Raw genomic sequence first — 12,483 nt, forward strand, 5'->3', positions numbered from 1 at the left:
CCTAAGCTGGTTTTGCTGCTAGAGAAAATCTCATGTGGAAAGTCACTACAAGTAAGATCTGAAATAGGTATTCTGAGCCACAGCACAGGTGTCCTCTCCTCATCCTTTAGAAAGAAACAAAATTAAGCCCTTTTTCGTTGGTCCCTGTGCTGAGCCAGTAAATCATTCCCCCTGGAAGTAGCACATCATTTTTCATGTCTCTCAGACCATGTGGTCTGCAGACAGTAATTTCCTTTTTTTACCAGGGGTCTCTTTTACATACTGAGAGACCACAGCACATGGTTATAGTGGAATCACAGAATGAGCTCTAGTGCCTTCAGGGGGAAACTATTCCTTCCAGGGCAGCCTCTCATATACTACTGTGTCACTCCAAGTTTTTTTCCTGTAGCATATATTATTTCCATATACTATAGTTAATCTGCTGAACAGGACAGCTCCACCAGTTGAAAACACTGTTCTGAAAACAAACCTGAACGAAATATACATGTTTTGACTTCTTTCAGGAAAGGGAGAAAACCCCAACATTCCCAATTCTATTTGTTGGCATGGCCAGGGTTTGCTTTCCTAAGTCCCTGCATGGAAGAATGATTAAAAAGAACAAAACCACTATATGCTGAGTTTTAGGAAAGTCTGTCCAAACTGTGTAAGAGGTGATTGACTCACTAGAGTGTAGGCTTGACTTGACTGTTATAGACTAAAAGTAGTTTTTCAAAGCTCTTTGTGTTCATAAACACAATCTATAAAATCTTTCATGGTGCCTTTTCTGCAATGTACAGTAACGTGAGTTCATGCATGAACAGTGAATAATTAGCAGCCAATGGGCTAAGAGTAACGGATATGGCAACAGTTTGCAAGAGGGGATTTTTCCTCTTCTTGACTTTTCATGTGAGTATTTGAATAGTCAGACAGGAGGGATTATAACCCAAAGGTAATTGATATCAATCAGTCATCAAAACTAGCTGTTTCCTCTAATTACCGAGGAGTCCAACAGCCTGGTGGATCACACCATACAGGGGAGTTCTGGCCATCTCCATGCTCTAGGCTCTGGAGTAACAGTGGACTTTCACGTAATCATCCAGCAGAGACTTCTCTGAGGGAAAATGACAGCACAGTCTACAGAAACAAGCAGTGCTCAGGCAAAGGACTTCAGCCCCTGGTTTACAGCCTGGAGCCCAGAAAGGGCACAGACTTTGGCCCTCCTTCTGGAGAAGTTTTACCAGTAGCAGACAACCACTGAGATGTGACAGGTGTGAATCTGCGTGATGTTCGAGTTTCCTGAAGGGCACTTTTTTGTATTTCCACGGCGAAAACCCATCAGATTGAGCCTATCACAAACTGAGAGGGCCACCTGCTCTCAGAGTCCTGATTTAAGTTTCGGTGGTGTTTCAACCTAGCCAAACAGGCATAATATTGTGCTTATCCTGAGGCACAAACTTTAAGGTCAAAGAAAGCAATTGAGAGATTTGTCAAAGTCCTGCCTGACTCAGTGGGTGGTGTCAGCACCACAGGTACTCAAATTCTGCTTAAAAGCCATTTTAAGCACTCAGGTTCCTCCTCTTTCTTTCCCTTAGATTTCACTGGTTAAATTAAAGCATTTTTTCCCCTTTACATCCAGCACTGCTCCTTCATGTTTCTTTTGTGCCTGATGCTTTAAATGTTCTTTAATTGTCATCACACATGACACCAGAACATTATCAAAGCAATCAAACTACAGACAAAGGGACTTAGAACACTTACAGCTGCGTTCAGCCCTCCAGATGAAGCTCATGACAGCCTCAAGGCACAGCAAACACCAGGTTCAGCTGCTGGCCACAGCAGGTCAGCACTCACTCAGGGCAGATGTGTGTGTGGGGGGAAAATGTTAAAAAAAAAAAAAGAACTATCCTAAATGAACTTGGGGGAAGAAATAGATGTAATATTCCACAGGGCTTTTCCTACCCAAACAAAACTAATAGCGTTTCCAGGTTAGTAACCTGAAGTTCCTCCTTTTTACCACCTCATTCCAAAGGCAGCAGAAAAAAAAGCAGTCTTAAACCAATACCGACATATAATTGATCTGGGTTCCTAATCACTGCTCCACAGGGACTGGCAATGCTTTAAAAGCAAGATGTATTTAATCACAGTGTCCCACTGACATCAGTTCAAAGGCAGCTTCAGCTGCTCTCATCTTCAAGAGAGAACTTTCTTGCCGAGACTTCAATTAGTCCCCATGCCATCTAATTTTTCAACATTTTCAACCTTGTACAGATTCTTTGCACAAAATCCTGTCACTTCCACTTGTTCTTTCTTCTCAGTTTGAATATACAGGTCTTCAGCCAAAAAGGAAATAAGAAATCTCTTATCCAGACTTTTCCTTCCCCGCACTGTAAGTCAAAACTGTGGTTGCTTTTTGATTTGCTTGATTTGTCATAATCAAAACACAAAATAACCCCCAGGGCACAGTCTCCTCAGTTTAGTCCCTTACAGAGATTGTTAGTTTTCTGTCTTGTGCAAATCAAGTTCTTCACTATTTTCCCTAAGAATTAATTATGATGAACCACTTCTTCAGCATATGCTCCAGATCTTCCTGAAACCGTACTATTTGCCTTTTAAAATGGGAAACTCTTCAGTCTCCTAATATACAGCTATAGTCCTGTGTTTTGCAAATAGGAACAGATTTCCTAATTCCCTTTTGACTCTAAGTCATTTATTTATACTTACATTCCTCAGAATCACACCAAGCCTTTGAAAAGCACAGTAAATTCTCACTTGTGCTTGAATAGTTTTCAGTATGGAATTTTCTTGATTGATTAAGTATCAATTAGGAAAAAAAGTCTCAAAATACAGCATTCATCAAAAGCAGACATGAGACTGGAACTTTCTTGCTCAACAAATCTGCCCTCTCCAAATAATTTCTTTGTTGAAGGCTTATTTTCTTTTTCTAAGATAGTCACCCATTTATCTATGAACTTTTCACACAGCATTTGCAATGAAATGGATTACAAAGTGCACATGCATTATACTTCTAAGCATATGACCAACTATGCCAGGTCAGCTGTATTGTGTCATGTCTTCAACTGCGACCAATAACAAAAGTCAAAAGAAGAATGCGGAGATGGGTAATAATATATTAGTATCTCTGCTGTATGTATATTCTCAGTTTCCAATGACTTACAGTTTCAGGAAATTCAAGAATTGTGGGTAATACTGTGTTTAACTGACCTTGATGAATGTTTCTTCCATGCATTTATTGAATTGCTATTTAGCATCCACAAAACACTATGATAAGGAGCTCCACAGTTCAATTATGCACTGTATAAAAACCACTTCCTTTTGTTTCAAACCCTTCTCTTGCTAATTTCCTTTTGATACCATCTGTTCATTAAGAAAGAGAAAAAACAATCCTTTCTTGCTCACCTTTTTCCGTATTAGTCAGGATTTTCCACAGAATACCTTAGGACAGAAGGGCCTCTTGAGACTACCTAGTCCAACCCAGCCATCTCTTTTCTAGACTGAAGCTTCCTGGTGCAGCTATTGATCCTGTGTTGGGAGTAATTTTCTTCCTTTGCTTATCCTTTTTACTGATCTTCATATTCCCTAGATTCAATATATCCGTTTTGGGATGGGACAAACATAGCTTTGCTTACATTCAGTGTGTGGATGCACGTGCACACACACAGTGGCATAAGAATATTTTCTGGACATTCTCTATTCCTTTTCTAACAAATCCTAATGTTCAATTGCTCTTTGACTGCTACTGAGCATGACAAGATGTTTTCCTAAACCTGTGTATTAGAACTCTGAGATCTCTTTCCTGAAAAAGACTTTTAACAGATACGGTTGTATAATGCCAGTTTTTCCTTATGATGATATTATTATTATTATTATTACTTTCAAATGCTTCCCCCTAATCTTCCTTCAGTTTTTGCTTTGCTTTCAGAAACAAAAACTGAAAAAGGAATTTATTTTGCATTAGCATTTTTGCCCCCTTTCAATTATTTTCCTATGGCAAAGCAGAAAGTGCAAGAAGGAGGGAAAGGAAAGATGAAAATGGTAGACGTGTATGGGTAAAGATGGAATATTGAAGTAATGTATTGATCCAACTGGATTTTCTTTTTGCTCTGGTTACAGCATAGCTTACAGGAATGCCTTCTATACTCCCATGCTGGTCTATGCAATGACAAGAGAAATTCAGACACCTCTATCAACATTGTGGGCACAATTTTAAATAAATGTAAAGTAAGCAGTCCAAGGGCTGAAAACTTCTGGCTTGTGAAACTGAGAAGGAAGCAGAACAGCCATGCTTTCACTACTACTCCTGCTATGTAACTTGAAAGCCAGATTGTCTACCGTGACCTATGACAACATGATTGGAGAGGTCTGAAGTAGCTGGATCTTCTTATACAAGGCAGATATGCATAGAGACTGCTTTATTGTAAATCTTTTCATTTCTTTTCACATTTCCAATAAAGTTATTGTTTAACTTCTGACATGCAGATTAAGGAATGTAAAATCCATTGGGATTTGATCAGAAATGGCTGTCTGTTAAGAAGCAGAAGAGGTGTGTCGCCCTGTGAATGAGGTAAAATTTGGAGTATTTTAGGATTTTTCTCATCCAAAAGGATGACAAGGTCTTAAAATACACTCGGGGCCAAAGGCACAACTATTTTGTGATCAGGGGGCTGGAGCACCTCTTCTATGAATATAGGCTGAGAGAGTTGGGGTTGTTCAGCCTGGAGAAGAGAAGGCTCTGGAGAGACCTTATAGCACCTTCCAGTACCTAAAGGGGCTACAGAAAAGCTGGAGAGGGACTGTTTACAAGGGCATGGAGTGACAGGACAAGGGGTAATGAGCTTAAGCTGAAGGAGGGGAGATTTAGGTCAGATATAAGGAAAAATTCTTCCCTGTGAGGGTGGTGAGGCACTGGAACAGGTTGCCCAGAGAAGCTGTGGATGCCCCATCCCTGGAAGTGTTCAAAGCCAGGCTGCATGGGGCTTTGGGCAACCTGGTCTAGTGGAGGGTGTCCCTGCCCATGGCAGGGGGCTTGGAACTCGATGGGCTTTGAGGTCCCTTCCAACCCAAACCATTCTATCATTCTATGATCTGCTTTTGCAATCCAGTACATGGCTTCATGGTGTGGAGTCAGAAATTCACAGGGATGCATTACTGTCACCTTACCAATAACATTTTTCTGTCTGAAGTTTTAGATAAGACATTTCTTTCCAGCTCTATCCTACATAATAGTCAGCCATCTGAATATCTTAACTGTTTTATTCTCCATGAGAAGTTATTTGGTGCAGTTCTAACAGACTTGAAGGATTTTGCTGGGTGCTTATACAGTTTGGTTTAACAATAGTTGACAGTTCTTCTCACTTTGATTTAGAAAACAAAGCCCTCGGTTTTTTTCGGATATTTGCAGGTTGACCAAAGTGAAAATGTGTGAGTTGAATTATTTCTAGCAGAAGGCATATATTTTCTTCAGAGGGCCTCTCCTGTCTTCTAGGCAGCTATCTAGTGTCCCTTCTCATTATACAGTTAATTTAACTATAATGATCTGGCTATATTATTTACATGTGACTTTTCATATGCACTTTGATGGCTGGTTTCTTCCATAATTATTTGTATTATAGTAATGCTCAGAGATTCTAGACCAATGGTGAGACTCACTATGCAAACATAATGATATGATCCTTGCTCAGAAGCTTACAAATCCAAAAGGTCAAGAGAAGACAACACAGATGAATGCAACACATGAAATAAGAACCACTTGGATCCCTGATGCCAGATATATAGGATTTGAAGGAGACTAGATAAATTGTTCACACATAGGAAATGGCGAACAGCTGGCATGGTATCTATGGTGCACAAGTCCTTTATTATGCCAGCAGAAATTCACTGTAATGATTTCAAGTAAAGCTCCTTTCTTATTTAGATTGAAAAATTAAAAAAAAAAAAAAAAAGGAAAATACAAGTAGCCTCCTTCCCACGCTCAATCATGCTGAGTTTTATGGAACTACCCAAAATAGGAGGAGAATAATCAGTAAAATCCTCAAGAGACATTTGAAAACTGCAGTATCTACAAATTCATGTTTAACTTCAGATAATTCATGCAAATCTCTACCTTACAAAAGTTAGTAATTTATGCCTCATCTGGCATCTTTCCACTACCGGGACCTGAACACATTTGTTATTTTAAGCTTCACAAAACACCAGAAAGCAGGTAAAGAACAGAAATCAGAGCAAGCACATCTGAAGCCTAGCTACCATGGCAATTGTATGCTACATGAAGATTTAAAGCCCAAAGCTGGGCATAACAGAACAGCTAGTTCATTTCCTAGGGCAATGTAATTATCTACTCTGTGATTTAAGCTTGGTTAATGTGCCTACTTGTGTGAAATACATTTGACTCTGCTCCAGTTTCTGAGAAGACAGCATTTCCAGAAAGCTGGTACTCTCTGCTGCAACATCATCCACTAATAAATTTAGGTAAAAGCAGTCTGTCTTCTTGGGACACCACCACCTCCTGTGCTTCTGGGGGGCAAAGCTCTTATTCACATCATTCTACTTATGCTCATGGGCATGTGAATGTGGGAAGAGTATCTCAGTGCTCAGTGATGGGGCTGTACTTCTAATACTTTACTATATGTGAAGCTCTGAACTTCTGCAGAAATCAGGCTCATGGGAACAACAATCTTTTCCAGGTAACCAGCTGGATGAAAACATAATGGGATTAGCCCTTTCTCTGAACATTCTTGTACCTATGACTCCTCTCAGAAAACAAGTGTGTGACCATACAGTTAAACAAATTAAAGCCTAAATGTGATTTGGATGCACACTTAATCCACATCTCATAATGAATTCCACCACTCAGAGTGTAACATAATGTCTGCTAATGACTGTGACCTCCTCTTGGGGAAGGAGATGGCCTAGTGCCTTGAACCTCTCCTCCACCAACTAGTATGACCTCAGACTCCCCTAAAATTATCCAAGCCTCCCATGACTGGGAGATCCAGTTAGCAATACCCTCTATTTGGTCCTTGCAAGGAACATGCCAGTACTGGAAAACAGAACTGCCATGTGTGGTTTTTTTCAGTTTTATAAATAACTGCATTGAAGTTGCCAGCATGGTAACTTATCTACTCAGTCCCGTCAGTGAAATCTAGCAATTTCAGAGTCAGGTCATCCTGAAGTAGGCACGTAAGCCTTGATTCAATTTAGCTAAAAGTAAGCACACAGTAGCATTTGAAATGGCCTGGAGTAGCCAAGACCTCCACGTCAGGCTGGCAAGTATAACATGGAAAATATGGGTAACCCACGCTTTTCTGGAGCAATAGCTAGAGTCCAGGAGGGATACTGGTTAGATCTGGGACATACCTTAAACAAACTTCCTTTAGAAATCCTAATCTGTGATCCAAATATCACAATATAAAGATTGATGATCCTCACCTGCTTGCCTGGCAAGGCAAATGGGAAGGAAGAGATTATCCAAGTTACCTAAGAGCAGCTAAGAACTGAAGAGGATCCTGCAGAAACTGTTAATCTACAGGATTAGAACACACACACACCTGGCAGCTTTAATCTAGTAGGATTAATTGCCTCAAATCTGTGTGTGTATGACATCAACGGCAATGGTCCCGGATTCCTTTTTTATGCTCCCGTATTACAGTACAGTACATTGTATAAACTGTAGTCCAGTATTTGAGCAGTGACTGCATCTTCAGAGATATTCTAGTCCAAGGCCAACACTCTGCAGTTACAAAAGATAAGGATAGCTGGTAACCCTACCACCACACCCGTGCCTGCCTTTGCACTAGTACCAACACCATGGCTGAAAAATTGTAAGCTGCGATAGTAATGCACTAGAACTCAATATGCGAAACCTGCGTAACAAAGAGAACAATCTTTGTGATTGCACAGAAGGCTCAACACTAAAACTGCCGTGGATAAGCATTAGTAGGTACAACCAGGGATATTAACATGGGCAACGAAGTAATGAAATAGTGGAAAAGCATATGCAAAGTAAGGCTTTTGTATACATACATAATGGCAATGTAAGACTGAACTGTGGGTGTCCTGATTTATGCTGATTTACAAGTCTTAAATGAGTTGGTCTTCTTGCATATTATATAACTCTAACTGTAAACAAAAAAATAATCCTTGGAACTCGTAATTCTCAGTTGTTCTGGTACGTACTCAATTACAATCCATATGGTGTTAAACTAGAAAAAATGTACAGCTGTCCTACTGGCTATATCTCTTCAATGAATAGAATTTATCAGTTGCAGCACATCAAATCAGGATCAGGTAACTATTAAGTTGGATGATGCAGATGCAGAAAACCTGGACCCTGATTAAAAGGCCTGACGACATGTCTTGTGGCTATTGCTTGTTTAAGCTGAAAATCTGATCATCTTATTTTGCTGCATTCCAGTTAGGCTTTCTTTTTGCATATACTGAACTTTAGGATTAGTTAATGAAAGCGAACAAACATTTTCATTCTATTTTTACTACAACTTTCTAAGACAGAAGGATGAAGAGAACTGGCAGAACGCTATTTGACAGGAACAGGAGTTCCAGCAAGTACCTTTCTTCAGGCATGTTTCAACTCTAATGTATGGAACAAATACAAGCCAACAAACCAAGGCTGAATGCAAAATGCAATCAAAATGCATTGCTATTTGGCAGATTATAATGGCACTTCTCAGATCCATCTGAAATTAAAGCCCCAAGCTACGGCACTTCTTGTGTGAGACAAGTTAAAAATGGGTGCTGCACCAGTGAGTTTACAGAGCTGGGAGGAAAATGGAAGTTCAAAAAGTGAAAAATCTTCAAGGCCAACGGACAACAAAAGCCACAGCCAGGACCGTAACATGGCGTCTCTCAGCTATTATTTCAAAGGTAGTGTCTGTCAAGTTAGAAGCAGAATGGGAGCTAAGACCTGTCATCTCCTTGTTTGCAGAATAAGATGCCACTCGGCGCCTTGTTATTTGTATGTTGTTTGCAACTTGTAAAAGATAAATGCAATATGGCCCAATATCCTTGAAAAGATACCACCTACAGGTTTTAGTAAATTGTGTGAACAAAACACCTTTAAACTACATGACCACATTTTTTTTCCCATTCAGGATTTCAACAAGTACAGCTCTTGTGGTAGCCAGCTCTCTACCATGTATTTCATTTTTAAAATGACCTCATTTCTTATCCCAAGTTCTGTCGCTGTGCTTTCCCTTGGAAAAAGAAACTGAATTAACTTCCAGTGTAATGCTGCCTTGGCAGAATCTGGTCAGAGATCTCAGCTGAATCACTCCTTAAAGAGCTTCCTGCCATGCATGCTGCTGTCCTCATCCTTGAGGTTGGTGAATGAATCATAATCATTACAGCATCAACCACCTCCCCTTCACCTCTGCTGGGTCAGAAAACTTAGTATCCGAGTCAGTCACTGCATGATCAGACCCAAGTGTCAGAAGTGAAGCAGTTATCCACACAAGAATGGCTCCCAGCAGGGACAGCTGAAGGGGAAAAAAAGCCAAAGTTTAAGCTGAAATGGAAGCTGCCTACCTCAGGGAATAAATACTGCTACTGGACCAGCTGCGCTTTCATCAGAAATCTCTCCCTGGTATGTCTGTTGACAATGATACAGCATTAGAAAGGTAAATGACAGCTGACTGAACTGAATGAGTACAGTTGACATCACCAGATACAGTGAAAAAAACAATCCAGTATTTACTAGAAGAGAAAAAAAGCTCTGTCCCTGTCTGGGGACACAGTGCCCTTGTCACAGGGTGCTACACAGCTAGGCAAGATAAGCAGGCACCTCTCTATACCTCCACGCAGACACAGAGCTTGTTATTCCACCTAAAGTTCAAAGAGAAGTAGTTTGTGAGTGGTTTGTTAAAAGCAGAGATGTTCACTAATTAATTCCCATCTTCTCAGCTAGAAAGCTGTTTATATATGACTGCCAGAAAAAAAACCTATTAAAAAAAAAAAAGCCATTTTCCTTTCGCAATATGGGTTCTTCAGTCTCTAATCAGCGAGAGATGTTATATTAAACAGACATGGGAGAGAAAAGCCTTTGGTTACAATTAACTTCACGATCTGATTCCCAGTGAAAAAAGACACACTGAAGAAAGGACTGTGCAAAACATCTTCCTATTTTATAGATCAAGGACAGACAAAGCCATTTCATACTGCAGAATGTGCATCTGCACAATTTATCCATTACATATTCCAATTAATGTCTAAACAACCAGCGAGATGGGGAAAGTGCCATTATCCGACTGTCACTGTGAGGACTAAAGGCTGGAGCAAACTGCATGGCTCGCCCACAGAACTGATCCCTGAGCTCCCCAGAGTCTCCACACTGGCTCAGCCCTCCCTTCACATCACTTTACTTTCCATGCACTGCAGTTTACGAATTGAACATCCTCCCCCAGAGAAAGTCTTCAAAATCGCCATCTTCTGATCCCTCACCACTGATGAGGGGGATGGGGAAAAAATTAGGACAAACACATTTCTGTCAAGGGAAGGAATTCAAAGTAGCTCTTTTAAATTTCGCAAAACATCTAATTGTGGAGAGGTTTTATTTGGAATTTAAGTATCTCCCTGTGGTATAGCTTAATCCACTTTAGAAAGGCCCATCCCACACATAGCTTAACTGATTAATGTCTGTGTGTACATGAGATATTAATTCCTCATGAAGCAACATTACTACTGTTTCAGGTTTGAACCCATGCAGAGGAACCATGTCACTGCTCGATACACTAAAAGCAACAGGGGTTAGGTATCTTCCCCTCCAAAGTACAATTTTTTGCCCTCCCTGGCAAAGTCCCTACTAAATCATGGATGCTTGGAAGGACATGAGGACACCAATATTGCACTTCAAGTAGCTTCACTATTACAAAGAATCATCACATCAGCTGAAGAGGTTACAAAAATCTATTTTAACACAATCCACCTGCAATTGGTTTTCAATGACTCCCTCAAGACCCCTTAAATGTGCGCACTTCAGATACTTCATAACAACCATGGTACTTTACCATCCACTGATGATACTGGCCTGTGAGTAAAACCTCTGCTGACTACAAAAGGCAGCAATAGTACCTCTCTTTGCTGCTACCCCCGCTCTGCAAGGAGGTGTTAAGATTTCCTTTTCCAAAGCCATTATTCTCCCAAAGCCTTGTAAAAGTGCTTTTTATTTTAGATTGCACAAAGGAAGAACAAAGCCAGGTAACTGTCTATATGAACAGGGACATTTCTTGACAAAAGGATATATGCCTTTTATATTAAAGCAAAGAGCCCATCCCTTTTCTTCCCACTCCACTTCCTGCCTCAAAACTCTTTTGGCAATTCCTGCTTCTTCCCCCAAAAAAGGAGAAAAAGATAACTGTGCCACTTTCTGCTCCTGAAGCAGTGGCAGTTGAAAACAACCAATGACAGTGTATAGGTTGGGGAGAAAAAAAAAAGATGGAACAATTTCTTTTGCTTCCCTCACCCTCAATCCCAACAGAAAGACCAATACCAATTCCAGAAGAAATGAAAATCAGGATGAAACCAAGATGGATTTCAAAGGCAAAGAAAGCACCCACAAGCTGGCTTCGTAATACTTTTTATCTCTAGTTATACAAAGTACAACTGCTGGGTAAAACAAGCCCACAGTAAAATTATTTTTTCACTGTTCTGTTTCTTTTTCTCTGTAATGCTTCCTAGAGAGACTTAACAGGATGACTTCTGACAAGTTATTCTGTGACACAACTGGTATAATCTGGTTTCCTACCAACTACTGCATCATGTTCTAATACACGTGATGGAGTCACAGCCTCATTCTATGCATAAGCACCCCCTGCATATGCACAAATACATGAGTAGGGTGAAACTGCTGCCTGACGCTCCCTGGGGACCTTCCTCTGACTGGGGATCTACTTTGTGAAATACATAGGAATTTTACCTTTAAAATTTGTACCAGTCAAGTCAAAATTGGTAGTAGTTATTCACGGGATTCAGAAGAGACAGACACATAATATACTCACAGTATTGAGTGCACAGAGATACTGAGCTGTGATAGATAACCTATTAAATTAAACATTCTTACTCTGGTTAGTCAAACCTTTAGACTAATATACCAAAGGAGGAAACTCTTCATTCAAAACAAAACAGTTTATTCCCCCCCAGTGATTTTGTTTGCTTGGTTTTTTTTTTACTTTAAATAGGTGATGCTGCATGAAATGCTAAGAGCCATTATATTTTACAAAATAAAGTCAGAACTTTGTCTATCAAGATTTTTAAAAAATAAAATATGTGGAGTTCTAAGAACAACTTTCAACAGTATTTGGTATTTAGAAAACAAGACTTAGAGCAATGAATTTACTTACATGTAGTATGTTCTAGCAGTCCTGGTGCTGTCCTGTTCTTCATGCTGTAATGGTTCACAGGAGTTGGGAACAGAATATGCAGATCATCCTGAAAAAAGTCACTAGTTGGATCAGAAACATCCAGACAGTTTTTTGG

Source organism: Grus americana, chromosome Z (genome assembly GCF_028858705.1).
Source record: "Grus americana isolate bGruAme1 chromosome Z, bGruAme1.mat, whole genome shotgun sequence".
Taxonomy (NCBI): Eukaryota; Metazoa; Chordata; class Aves; order Gruiformes; family Gruidae; genus Grus; species Grus americana.